The sequence below is a fragment of the Terrapene carolina genome, unplaced genomic scaffold (genome assembly GCF_002925995.2).
Source record: "Terrapene carolina triunguis isolate 2854851 unplaced genomic scaffold, T_m_triunguis-2.0 Scaffold58, whole genome shotgun sequence".
Lineage (NCBI taxonomy): Eukaryota > Metazoa > Chordata > Testudines > Emydidae > Terrapene > Terrapene triunguis.
The window spans coordinates 42,434,088-42,447,501 of record NW_020664409.1 but is presented as its reverse complement, the minus strand read 5'-3'; the positions used below and the strand labels follow the sequence as shown (position 1 = coordinate 42,447,501).

The 13,414-nt window shown below is 44.2% G+C and overlaps 1 protein-coding gene across 2 annotated transcripts in view; it reads right to left on the bottom strand.

Moving 5' to 3' along the window:
* MAPRE2 (microtubule associated protein RP/EB family member 2) overlaps window positions 1-13,071 on the bottom strand; it is a 144,332-nt gene extending 131,261 nt beyond the window's left edge. The window contains exon 1 of one of the 2 annotated variants that reach the window (XM_026661941.2): window positions 12,970-13,071. The gene's annotated coding sequence lies outside the window, so the exon portion shown is untranslated. The remainder of the gene's footprint in view (window positions 1-12,969) is intronic. The other variant, XM_026661949.2, reaches the window with a different exon arrangement.
* Window positions 13,072-13,414: the final 343 nt, after the last annotated feature.

Below are 13,414 nucleotides of genomic sequence, written 5' to 3'. Positions count from 1 at the left end.
CTTTAATATACTGTAGAAGGAAAGCCAAGTTGTATTTACCTTTAAAAGACCTAAGGGCAGGGCAATTATTTTATATAAAAAGGGAATGAGAAGCAGTAAAGCAAGCTCCATGACTTACCTTGCATTGCTGACTATAAGATGTATTTAGAGAGCTATTTAAAGAATCATCCCCACTACAGGATGATTTACAGTGTTTTGGCATGAGAGCAGCGGTGAGGAAGTAGAGTAAAGAAAACCTCAGTACCAAACACTCAAGTTACTATTCACTGGTAGATTTCCCCAGAAAAGCACCCCCTTTTATGAACCTGGCTATGGGGCAGAGCTAAAGGGCTAGCTCCACCCCCTAATCCCACCCAGAATTTGGGAGCAGCTATAAAAAGATTTTTAAGCAGCCACTTAGAATTCTATGAGCTTATTAGGTACAGTATTTGAGTTACCTGGGGTGGGGTGAATGAATGAATAGTTTACAGTTATTTTTACTGTGTGTGCTCATGGGGGCAATTTGGGAAGTAATACTAGTTTTGAGGCTTGACTATTTTGCAAAAATCAAGAAGGTTGTGGCTAAAGTGTTGTTGTGGCTATGGCTCTCTCTAGGAGGTTTTATTGTTTTATTGTCTAACTTTTTATGCGCTTTTAAAGAAGCACACTACATGGATCACTTAATGCATCTGTTTGCTTTGTGGTGGTCAATGGTCAACCTCAGCACAGGGTGAAAAAGATCCTTATTAATAAGCTTTTATCTCTATAGCCTGTGATATAAGCAAAATCACTGATCTATGCTATTGAATCATTGCACTGAGCTACTTTGGGAGAAACTTCACCAAGATAGCTATTTTCAGTGGCTTTCTAGTCTAGTGTAACCATCTTTCATCAACAATAGTATCGTCTATCTTTTCAGGATTTCTAGTCACCACCACTGTTGTCTTAAATTATCTTCTGTATTCGTAGCCCTTTATTTTGACTATTAATTTATGCTTCTATTAAATAAGTGAGGTCATCCTGATACTTCTGCAGGAGATCTGGTGTGAAATCTGAGTCCTTGAGCTGCCTGGCAGGATTCCAGCCATGCTTCCAGTGTTTCTGACTATCATCTGGTATGCTTTCAAGGGAGTGATTAGGTGATTATGCACTTGTTAACAGGATCTGAACAAGTAATGGCTGTTACAACAGTCAACATTTCTGATCTTTCCTTCTTTGTGTGAAGAAATGAGTTTTGTTTCTGAATTAGTAACTCAGTCAGCTCTCCCCAAATTCTTTAGAATTTTTTTTAAATAAAGCTAGGCATTGAAAGAAAGATATATAGCCCTTCCCAGCAAAAGGACACTGATCGTTTCTCTGTAAATATTAAATTGGCCGTTACAAGTTAATGAAAATTCCAATATGCGTTTTGAGGATCAGAGCACTCAACTTAGTGCCCTTCCCCCCCCTGGAAAAAGCTCTGACTTGAAATGTCAGTTGAAAAAAGAAGAAATCTTCATGACAACAGGAAGCTCTGCTATGGTACTAACTTTCACTATCTCTACTGCAGGGTTTCTACAGTGCTGAAAAAGTGATGTCAAATACTTTTTTGAATTTAAACCTAATTTCTTATAAAACATTCAGCATAGATGACCCACGTCTCTCTCTCTGTGTCTGAACGCTCATAATTTGGCCTTCTTTGGTGTCTGAATTATTAAATTCAGCAGAGTTTAGCTGAGCTATAAAAGCAGTTCACTTTGTTTAGAGTTTGCTTGTTGCTGAATGCTAATTTGGGGGAGGAGACCACATTCTATTGCGCTGTCCCCTGCCAGAAACTGAGCACAGTGTAAGGAGGAAGAAAATGAGTATATAAATTCAAAGACAGCTTCCCAGATTGCTCTGCAGAGCTATGTACGCTGCCAATTATGAAACCTTGTTTTAGTAATTTCCTCTAACTTAGTGCTAATAATTTGAGTTAAATTTGATAAAAGGAAGGCTGATCTAGTGGTTAGGACACTAGCCTGGCACTTGAGACTCTGGCTTGATTCCCTGCTCCACCACACATTTTGTGTGTGATCTTGGGCAAGTCACTTAACCCCAGATCCTCACAAGTATTTAGGCACCTAACTCCCATTGAAGTCAATAAGAGCTACGTGGCTAAATACATTTTAACTATGTGGGCTCTACCCTCTCTGTGGGTTATTTTCCAGTCTGTATCATCGTGGGGATGATAGTATTTCCTTACCTCACAGGGGTGTTGTGAAGATAAATATATTAAAATATTGAAGCAAAGGTAGATAAATACTTTACATACATGTCTGAGTACTGGTGCATTGTGAGAAATATACAAGTTCTTTTCTTTGCCATGGTTTTAAGGTTTTCTGACAGTGGAGCTGTAGTCCTGGGGCAAGCTTCTTCCCTAGATTTCTCTTTGGAGAAGAGACTGTGTTTTTGTTCTGTGGTAGCACAGGGCCTAGCACAATGGGGTACTGATCCATGATTGGTGCTGTGATAGTACAAATAATAATATTCTCCCCCAGGTACTGCTGATGTGGGTCAAATTCTGTATAATTGGTGGAATTCCCATTTACTTTGTTGTTCTTTCCCAGTGGTAGTGGGGGAACCAAAGGGGGGGGGGGTTATAGGATTGGGGGAGACATGTTGGGGGAGGAAGGCAAAGTTAAAAGTCAGATGTGGTGTAAATATCAATTTTGTTTTTGAGGATAAAATTGTGCACTGTTACCTTCTGTTGCTACTACAGTACACTATGTAATTGAGGCCCATGCTGTTTAATATTAGGCTGGGGAGATCCCAGAACAAATTAGACCTTAATTTGTAAAGGATCAACTATTTCTGTTTCTAAAAGCCATACTTACCTTCCATATTTAATGTTTTTAGACTCATCTTTGAAGACTTTTACAACCTTGATCTTGATGCTAAGGCCAAGTCTTCGCTAGAAACTTTTATAAATGTTTATGATTAGGATGATTTTAATGTCACTTTTATAGTGGCAAAACTCCTAGTTTAGATGCAGTTATATGAGCAAAAGAGTCATGTTGTCAGTATGGCTTATTTCCTTTGAAGACTTGGTAAAGCATTTTTTGTCAGTAGAAGCTGCATCTGTATTAGAAGGGTTTACTGGCACAGCTATAGGCACAAACCTTGTTTAGTGTTGACTAAGTCTAAGGCCTGGTCCACACTACCCCCCCACTTCGGACTAAGATACGCAAATTCAGCTACGTTAATAACGTAGCTGAATTCGAAGTACCTTAGTCCGAACTTACCGCGGGTCCAGATGCGGCAGGAAGGCTCCCCCGTCGATGCCGCGTACTCCTCTCGCTGAGCTGGAGTACCGGCGTCGACGGCGAGCACTTCCGGGATCGATTTATCGTGTCTAGACAAGACGCGATAAATCGATCCCAGAACATCGATTGCCTGCTGTCGGACCCGGAGGTAAGTGTAGACGTACCCTAAGAATGCACAACAGTAAAATCTAGAATGGAATTCTATTGAAATCAATTTGATTTCTGCCAGCTATCCCATTCAGAGTCTATAGGATTAAGTACAAAACTTCCAGGAGCAGACTAACATTGTAAGAGGATTTAAATACCATCAGAACCTTGACCCCCATTAGAGACTGAAATGGCAGTGTTTAATAATTAAACTGTAGAACCAACCTAGTACCAAGAGTCTCCAGTGCCATGTGGAAGATCTAGATTAAATGTCCACTTCCAACCTCCCGCTCCATGGGCCAGTAGGACCTGGGGTGATATGACAGCAATGTGCTTAACTCCTGAATTGGGTAAAGTGGAGCATCCACATGAGTAACCTCCTTGGCCAAGGAGTAGTACTGACAGGTTCCATACACAGAGGTAGAGTGGGGCCAGGTTGAAAATCCATGCTGTAACATGAGTGCTCCTTTGTGTGTCTGTTTCCTCATTTGGCAACACGTTCAGGCAAAGCAGCACGTGCTGATTACCAAGCTGAGCACCAATGGCATGTGCAGGACTATGTGCGGACTATAAGAAATTGAGGATGAAACTGACTGTGCTGGAAGAGTCACTTTTGAAGTGTCCAGGCAAAGGCAGAATTATGAGCAGGAAACCACAGAAGGAAGGTACAGATTGAGGGGGCAAGCTGGAGGGATCCACAGAGAATGATCCATCAGGTGAGATGGGATCAGAGGAGTAAATTATCTCTGGTGCAGAAATGCTGATCTCTAGCTTTCTTTCTGGGGTTTGTCCCTGGATCCCTGAGGTCTAAGCATCATCCTCATGACTAGAGCTCACCCCCCCCCCCCCAAAAATTGATAAAACATTTTTCTATTGGAAAAAATGCTGTTGTGCCAAAATCAAAATATTGAGTGGAAACATACCTGTTCAACATTTCATTGGGTTTTGCAGGCCCAGGATATTTGGGAGGGAGGGAGGGGGAGGGCTGGAAGAAAGGAAAGACTCTCCACTCTACAGCCTGATGGTTAAGCCACTGGCTCGCAATGTAGGAGACCCAGGTGCAAGTCCTTGTTCTGCCTGATTGAAAAACTCTGCTCTGAAGCAGGGACATGAACTTTGGTTTCCCACTCACAGGCCAATGTCCTCATCATGGGGATATGGAGCTATTTGGGATGGGGGGAGGGGATGTCCCATTTTTTCCACAAAATATTTAAAGGTCTTATTTTTGTTCTGCATTGGAACAAAAGCCATTTTCAAAACCTTGACAATGTTCACAGTATGGAATTTTCTGGCCAGCCCTAATCACAATCACTTATTTGAACACTGTGACTAGTGCTCCTGTACTTCCAAACTTACTGCTTTCTGCAATGAGTGCAGTCCAGAAGGATTATGGCTGCTGAAGTAGGGCGCTGGCAGTGTGGGTTGTGAATGTGGGTGAAGGGATCCTTGGAACTGGAGAATGCGGAGTTGCAGAGGGGAAAGTATCTGATTCTCTTTCTTATGATGACTTTAAAAAGTTACCAAAATTCATACTGATCAAGATCTGACTCACCACAATCAATATCTGGGATAAAAGCTCAAGTTATAGAACCCTCTCAAACAAGTGAAACCCTTAACTAAAGCAGGTCATCAAACAAATCCTATACTCTTAATCAGTGCCTTGTATATCTATCTTCAAAAATATTTTAAACTATCAATTAGCTTTAATATAGTTCTACCACTTTAATCTATTGATCAGTAATGCAGCTATTAATAGTTGGACATTTTGCTTTGGCCATTAAGCCAGCTAGAAAGATTCCAATGCTTATGATGCTATTCAGAGTATTGAGTGCCAGGAGAAGTTATCTTGTTTTGTTGGAGCAGTCTCGTAACTTGAGTTCCTGTTTCAGCAGTAAGCCTGATAAGGTAGGAGCTCGGAATTAAAAATATACCCTATATGCCTAGTCTATTTACAGAGCCTCTGGTTTGGTATCTCCTTGATGGGTTAATTTAGCTCCCATTAACATTAATGGTGTCTGTAGGCATGCCCATAATGTTTCCAATTTATTTAGAAAGAAAAGGCACCTGTGTGCCTGTGGTGGTGGTGATAGTGGGGAAATGTATTTATTTGCCCCCCCCCCCTCAAAAGTACACCACAACAAACTTTTGCCACCATAAACAATTTTGTATTTAAGCATATTGAAAGTAGCCATCTTGTTAACGGATGTTGTCTGACACTGACAGTTCAGGAATCCAATAGAAAACTAGAGCAGTTTTAAATACTTAATACCTGTTTCATCCCTAAAATGTAAATAATTTATTACTAGTATTGTCAATGTTGTTGAAGCACATGGGGAATCAGTTTAAAATCTCTTCTAGTGGTGTTGCATTGCTGCTGTAATAAATATTATTTCCTCTGCATGATTTCCAAGACTAAATTTCACGTCTACCATGATGAAGCTAGATTCGTTGACTCACTGTATTAATACTTATTCTGAACTTTTAAGCTACTGAGCTGAGCAAAATTGATGCTGTTTTCCTTCTCAGTCTTAGTTAAAATTGTCCTGAATATTTTTTAGTATCAGCATTGAACACAGTAATCTACAGACTGCAGAAGGCCAAGGAGCAAGCAAGTCAATCTTAATGAACCAATCACTGCTCTCCACAATGACAAAACTCATTCTTTTAATAGTATATATTTAACTGGTAGATAAAAGGCTTTGCAGGTGTATGTTTTAAGCTGGGACTTGAATCCACGGGTGGTAATAAACAAGATTGAGATAGTTTCTAACCTAAGGAGTGGTAAGAAGGAAGGCAAGGAGACTAGAATATGGAAATATGCACAGAGAATAGTTGTGCAGAGTACTCTGGGGGAATTCTGTGTCACTGCATGTGCAGAATTTGTTTCCTGCAGATTTCTTTGCTTCTCTGCAGAAAAATGATTGTCTGACAGGGAAGCAACAAGAGCGGTCATGCAGCCTTCCCCAGCAGTATGTTTCAGGTGCCCAGGACAGCTGGCAGAGAGGTAAATCACTATGGGACAGGGGAAGACCCAGTTGGTGGCTCCTACCCTGTGCCAGGCTCAGCTGCTAGTCCTGGCTGGGTGGGGGAGGATAGGACTTCCTCTTCCGCTGCATGGCATCTGGGGCTGTGTCAGACCCACCTCCAGATTTCTCCACTGGCTGTAAGAAGCTCTGCAAACTCCCTCCCCCCTGTGCTTCCTGAATCCATCACTCCTCAGCTGCAGGGAGAGGAATCACTGTATAGGGAACTGCTTCCCCCTCTGCCTAACCCTCATGCATCCAGTCTCCCTCATACCCAGACCCTCCCACTGAGCCTCATGCCCCCCCCAATGAGCCCCACTCCCCCTACATCTTGACCACCCCAACAAGCCACCCACATCTGGATACCCACCCTACTAACCTCCACCAGCTGCTCCTGGATCCCCACCCCACTGAGTCCCAATCCCCCAGCATCTGGAACCCCCAAGCTCTCCATACCCCCCCTTCATCCTCACTCTGAGCCCCAACCACCTTCACCTGGACCCCCCTGCAGAGTCCCATTACTGTTGCACCCAGACCCCCCTCCCCCACAAGCCCCTGTGCAGCCAGATCCCCCCCCTGCATCTGGCTCCCACAGTGAGCTACCTGCTCAGATTTCCCCAGACAGAACCCTCTCAACCCACACCTGGATCCCCCCCACAATAAGCCCATCCACACTTGGATCCTGCCTTGCTGAGCCCACTTGCCCACACCTGGTGCACCTGGCACAGAGGGGCAGGGCCAGTCCTTGTGCTGTGCCAGGTTTGAGTATAACCTCTGTGTCCTGGGGGAGGGGAGATGCACAATGATCTCCCACCTCTGTGCAGCCAGACATCTGTGCTCCCCAATGCCATGCTGGAGCCTCCACATTTGACAAAATTTGCAGAATTTTATAATATTGTGTGCTGAATGTCTAATTTTTTGGCACAGAATGCCCTCAACCATAGCAGAGTAAATAAAGCAAGATGGGGGAATAGAAGGAAATAGGTGCAGAGGTATAAGTAGGAACATGGTGTTTGCCTGGACTTGAAGGCTGAGGAAGGGTAGAGTTATTCCCACCTCTCAGATGCGGAAGTTGAGGTACAGTGAAATGTGACACTGCTTTCCAAGGGTCACAGTGTCTCTGGCACAACCAGGAACATATCCCACATTTTCTGACTTCCAGTCAGTCCTATCTGTGAAGCTACCCTCCCTCTCATAAATAAATTGGAGTGCAATTTAAGTGAAAGATGGTGGTTACATGAAGGCACATTCTGTATAAGATTCCAGTGGAAGAAAGAGTAGGTCTACGAGTCATTATGGTACGCTCTGCCGTTTCATACTGTCCCTTCCAAGTGTTGCACAACTGTAGGAATATGTGCTGAGATCAAAGGCAGGTGGTTTTCTTTTAAGTGTTTTTTTTTTTTTTTTTTTTAAATAAAAAGGGTTTCACGGCTAAATCCATAAATGGATTTACTTAGACATCTGAACTGTTCTAGCTAAGGCTCATCTCTGATCACCTTAAGTGTAACATATTCTTCTCACCCCTCAGATCTGTGCAGGGAATCCTCTTTCACAGCAGTTTACCAGTGTTGTGTGGTGTTTTCCATGGTAAGGTGATAACCACTACAAACTGAATGCTTGTGATTTCCATATGTTGTGTGCTATTGAGGGCTAAAACATTTTTCATGCCTACATTTTTATCCCTTACAGTCTGAATGGAACATTGGTTATTACAGGCTTTTGGACTCTCTAAAATTTATAACACTTACCCAGAAACTAGTTATTAAAAAAAAAAAAAAAGCTTCTGCTTAAGCTGCAGAAACTTGAGATAGTCTGCCCATCACATCAGCAGTAGCTGAAGAAGCTGACTTCCCATGAAATACTGACTGATAGAATCTGCATCTAAATTCTAAAATTGCAGAATCCTAAATCAGAAGCCACTTATGCCCCTGCCCCATGTGAAAATGGACAAATGCACATAATCCCCATTGCTTAAGGAAAAAAAAAAAATCAACTCCAACTGAAGTCATAAGAATCCATGCAGTCAGAATAATTGGGCCAGGACATAGATGTGTATGGCGGTCCTCGTGGAAAGTATCAAGAAACTTTTAATAAACTAGTAGTCAAGATCTCAGGTAAGCCTCACCCAGAGACAAAACATGCAGTACCATGCCATAGTGGGGCACTGATTCATTAATGACTCAGAGGGAACAGTTCTACCTACAGAGTCATCAACACTACTTTGAGCAACATCTGCATTTTTTCTTAGCTGTCTCCTACAAAAACTGACCCAGCCCAATTCTTATGAGACAACTGGAAGCTTAATATGACATAGCATTATTTTCCATTTACCATTGAATAGCTTGACAAGTTACTTGAAGTTCTTTAAAAGAATTAGAAACAATTTTGAGAGATTTGACTGTATAGGAGTCACAAGGGAGGAAGTTTCAAACATGTAATTGCCTCCATTTAAGAAGAGGGGGAAGTCTGGGGCACTGGTTACTTTAAAGACAAATACAGTATGAATGACATTTTGTAGCTAAAATTACATTGAGTTTGAAGACTCTTTAAAAGTGACTGATCAAGGTTGACAATGGAATATGTTTCAGTGGTAGTGAATCTAGTTTCCTGCCCAGAAACTTAACTAGTGATTGGGTAAGTGGTCAATTAAAGTTGCAGTAGAACTCAGGGACTGGAAGCACTGGCCAGAAGAGACAGAGATAAGCAGTGGAGATTGTTTGGAATTGTAACAGTCAAGATGAGAAATGAAAGCATGACCCAGAGTTTTAGCTCCAGGTAGAGTCAGATTTAAAGTTTGAAATATTAAACAAATCTGGCAACTAAACACCATCTGGCAAGAGCACTAATGAGAAGCAAAGGCATTACAGAAGACTCCTGTTTCTTATCACTGAAATAGAAATAATGCAGGAAGAATTAACCTTGAAAGAACAAATCACTAGACAGATGGTCAATTGCCAAAACCTTAAAAAAAACAAAACAAAAAAAAACAGAACTGCAGCTTTATCCATATTCAGCATCAGAAAGTTCCAGTCCAGCCAGTTAGAGCTGTTTGCCAAACTAGGTCAAATTAAGTCATGGCACACCCCATAAAGTGAGGTCATAGAAAAATACCTGCACATTTCGGGTCTCTTTCAACATAGAGGTATGTAGGTAAGTCATAAACAGGCACCTAGTCACATTGAATCCAATGCTACTAGGCATAGGTGGCGAGTTATATGGGCCCATGGTGCCTGGGCACCAGGAATATTCCTGGCCTGGAGCCCGGCTCCAGCAATGTTTGAGGCTGGGTCTCTCCCTTGGCCCCACCTTCTGCCCCGGGTGTCCCCCCCACGCACATCCCCTGGGCAATTTTAAATGGCCCAGGGCCCCCATCCACCACTGGCAGTGCAGCGGAGCTGAGTGGCATAGCCACACTAGGTAATACAGAATCTCTCTTTGGGTTTCTTGTTGCTTACATTATGGTTTTATACTATTATTAAAGCCCACGTGTCTTCTGTTTTTACACCCCACAATTTGAAGAGAGGCAGGTAAAAGGAAGTATCAGTCCAGAGAACAAGTTTTCATATTTTCACCATTCACCACAGAAACAATGAGGTCTTTTCTGCATTATTAAAAGAGATCTGTGAATGAAACAAACAGATGAGCAGTGGCAAAATATAGTTAGCAAATGGGAGGAACTATTTTACAAACATCACATACTCTAATTCTGTGTACAGTTTGCAGCTTCCATAGGTGTTAATACCCCTACTGTTATTATTGTAACTTTCTGTGCTGTGATGGCTACACACCTCATCACTGAATGCAACATGCTGATTCATCAGGCTCTCTTAGGTGTATTCCCTGTAATAAGATTTACCTGTCACTGATCTTACCTATTAATCAGCATTCTGAAGGGTTCCTTTTACACTTCTCTTACCTGAAGTGCAGAAACCTGCCTTGGACAGTAATTATAGAATTAGCAGCAATGCTCAAATGGATATATACTGCAGTAACTTAAATTAATGCAGAAGGAACGAGTCCTCTTTAATGGCACAGCAATGTGAAACCCTTTGAGCCACAGTAAGGAGCTAATCATAGACTCACCCAAAATGTTTCTTGTATCATATCAATGATGGCAACTTTCTCTTAAATGATAAAACTCTTGAATTTCCATGCACCCTGAAACTCAATGCCTATGTAACATTCACTATACACTACAATATTTGCCGAATTGCTAGCTTAAATAAGCAGTACAGGTTAGTGGATAGAGCACTGGACTTGGAGTCAAGTCCAGGAGTGGGGAATTCTGGCTCTTGTAATGATCTATCATGTGTCACAGGATCATTTAGCCCCTCTGTGCCTTAGTTTCCTCAACTGTAATAATACTTACACATCCTTTGTAGAGTCCTTTCAGACCTACAAATAAAGGCTGTGTCTATACTAGCTTTTTAAAAGAGATCTCCCACCATTGCACTAGCAGCATTTTTACCACAGTACTATTTAACCCTGCTTGGAGGAAGTCTAGCTACCACAGTGGTAAAAACCAAGTGACCACCTGAGCCCTGTCTACAGTAGCACTCCCACCAGTGCTAGCATCAGTGGACGAGCACTAGTCAAAATGGAAGTCAGAGGTTTCCCAAAATATTAGAATGTAGATAAGGCAGAAAACTACTATGGAAGAGCTCTGATTAGGTTGTTATATGTACAATTACCTTGTGACAAGAAGTTCAAGGTCTCAAATCAGATTTTTTTTTTTTTTTTAAAAAGGACATGAAAGCAATATCAGGGCTCTTTAAATAACCATAGGCAGTTATATTAATCTGCTTGTTTGTTTACAAGACTACACACCTTTTTTAGAAAGACCAAAATAGGAGCATAAATGACAGTAGTGATGGTAAAAACTAAATCAAAGCTGAGTCTTTCTGATACCCATGTCAGTAGAAGTTACTCTTATATGCATATCCCATGCCAAAGAACATATTGTAAGCCTTCTTTTTAAGTCTAGTATACTCTGCAACATGTGCTGTAGCTGGTTTATTTTCAGACTCACACTTACTCTAAAGAAATGTTCCAGCAACAGTATCCTGTCAGTACCCTGCTTACACTAGACATCCCTAGTACTGTCATCATTGCTCTCATTGGTGGGATGCACTAGCAGCAGTTGAACAGTGGAATATTTCCTGAAGAAGTCTAGTCTAGATAGACACAGGCCAGGAGACCAGCAGGGGAAAAGACACATCAGCTGTTTCAGCACACAAGGGAATTATGGATGTTAACTAGCTGGTGAGGTCACACCAGTTAATGTTCAAACAGCTGTGCCCTTTAGCCACTGAATCTTTTATTACACTGTCACTCTCTCTTTGAATGATAAAATCTGGCCACAAATAAAAGCCTTTGCAGGAAACTGACTTCAAACTCAAATAATCCCAACTACTCCTGGCTGGGATGCACCTTAGCTCAATACAGCAAAAGATTTGTTTCCCTCTCCAGCAGAACCCTTGATGCACAAAGCATGGCTCCGTAGCTTAAGTACTGGAATACACCGCAGAAAACTATTTCGGTGCTGCAGCCGCCTACACTCATTTAGCTGACACACGGGGTCTACTTCCTACCGGGCTTTAGCTGTTAAGGGGACTTCCCCAAGAACAGACCGGTTTGAAGAAGTGATCTTTTGCTGTAAGCTTGACATTAGCCGAAAACCTCCCTCCCTCCCATACCCTTCGCCAAATCAAGCGGAAACCTCCACACATGGGCGATGAATGTACTTGCTAGACTTGCTCTCCAAACTGAGCGCTCATCTTAAAATAGATAACTATGGCAAACAAACCCGTGTGCCCAGTGAAACCGCATAGCGCTCAGGGCAGGTTAGGCAGCTGCCTGGCAGAGGCTGGGGGGGGGGGGGGGGGAGGCGAAGACTCGAAACACTTCGCCTCCTCCAGGGACCCCCGCTCCCTGAACGCCTGTAAAGAAAGCAAAGCGATGCACGCTGCAAAGGAGGGGACGGGGACAAGCCACCCCGCGCGCCGGCGGTGACCCCAGCGGCTGTACTTCCTGCCAGGCGCGCTTTGTACCTTAGCCGCCTCCTGACAGCTCAGCCCAGTGCAACTCACGTGTCTCCCACTCCGGTCTCTACCGGTGCTGCTGGGCAGAGCCCGCCCCGCCCGCCGCGCGGCTTGCCCAGCCGCAAACACCCTGCTGGGCGAGGCACTTTCTGCAGAAGGGATCGTTCTGCCAGTCGCCCCCCACCCCCTTCCCGGGGGGCGAGCGCTGGGATCTGTCCTGTGACTCCCTCCACCTCGCGCTCTGCCAACGTGGCAGCGCCTCTTCCCCTCACAGCACCTTTCACCCTGGTGCGGAGGGGACTGCGAGCTGGTCCCTTGCTCCCGGGCGGCAAGGGGTTAAAGCTGGGCGGCAGTCCGCACAGCAGCATCTGTGGAGGCGAGGAACAGCGGCTCTGAGCAAATGCAACTTCTTGCACCCTCCAGCCGCTGCGCCTGGCCATGCGCCCCTCACACGCCGCCCAGGCGCCTGTACTGCTTTAAATGCACTTGACTCACCTCACCTGCCTCCTCCCGGGCCGCCGCCGCCGCTTTCCCTCTGCCTGGCCGCTGACAGCTGGGCTTTGTTGTCTCCACCCACCCCCTGCGCTTTGCCAGCCGCTCCACCCCGAGAGCCACGTGAACCAACCGGGCAAGCCCCTGGCTGCCGCTGGGCTCTGGATCGCTCCGGGGATGGGAGGAGAGCGGAGCGCGGGGGCAGAATCGCCCCGCCTGGAGAGGAAGTGGGGAGGAGGGAGGAGAGTGCGTGCCGGCGAGTGGCGGAGGAATGGCTTTGTCACAGCTGTGAGCAGCCACCCGCCCTCCCTGCCTTATCTCCGGGCACATTCTCGGCGATGGGGGAGCCCGGGAAGCCTGATGTTTGCTTTTTCTCCGTAACGCTGGGCCTGGGTTGCTGCGTTACAAGGCCTGTATGGAAGGGCAGCTAAATGGAAACGTCTCAGCC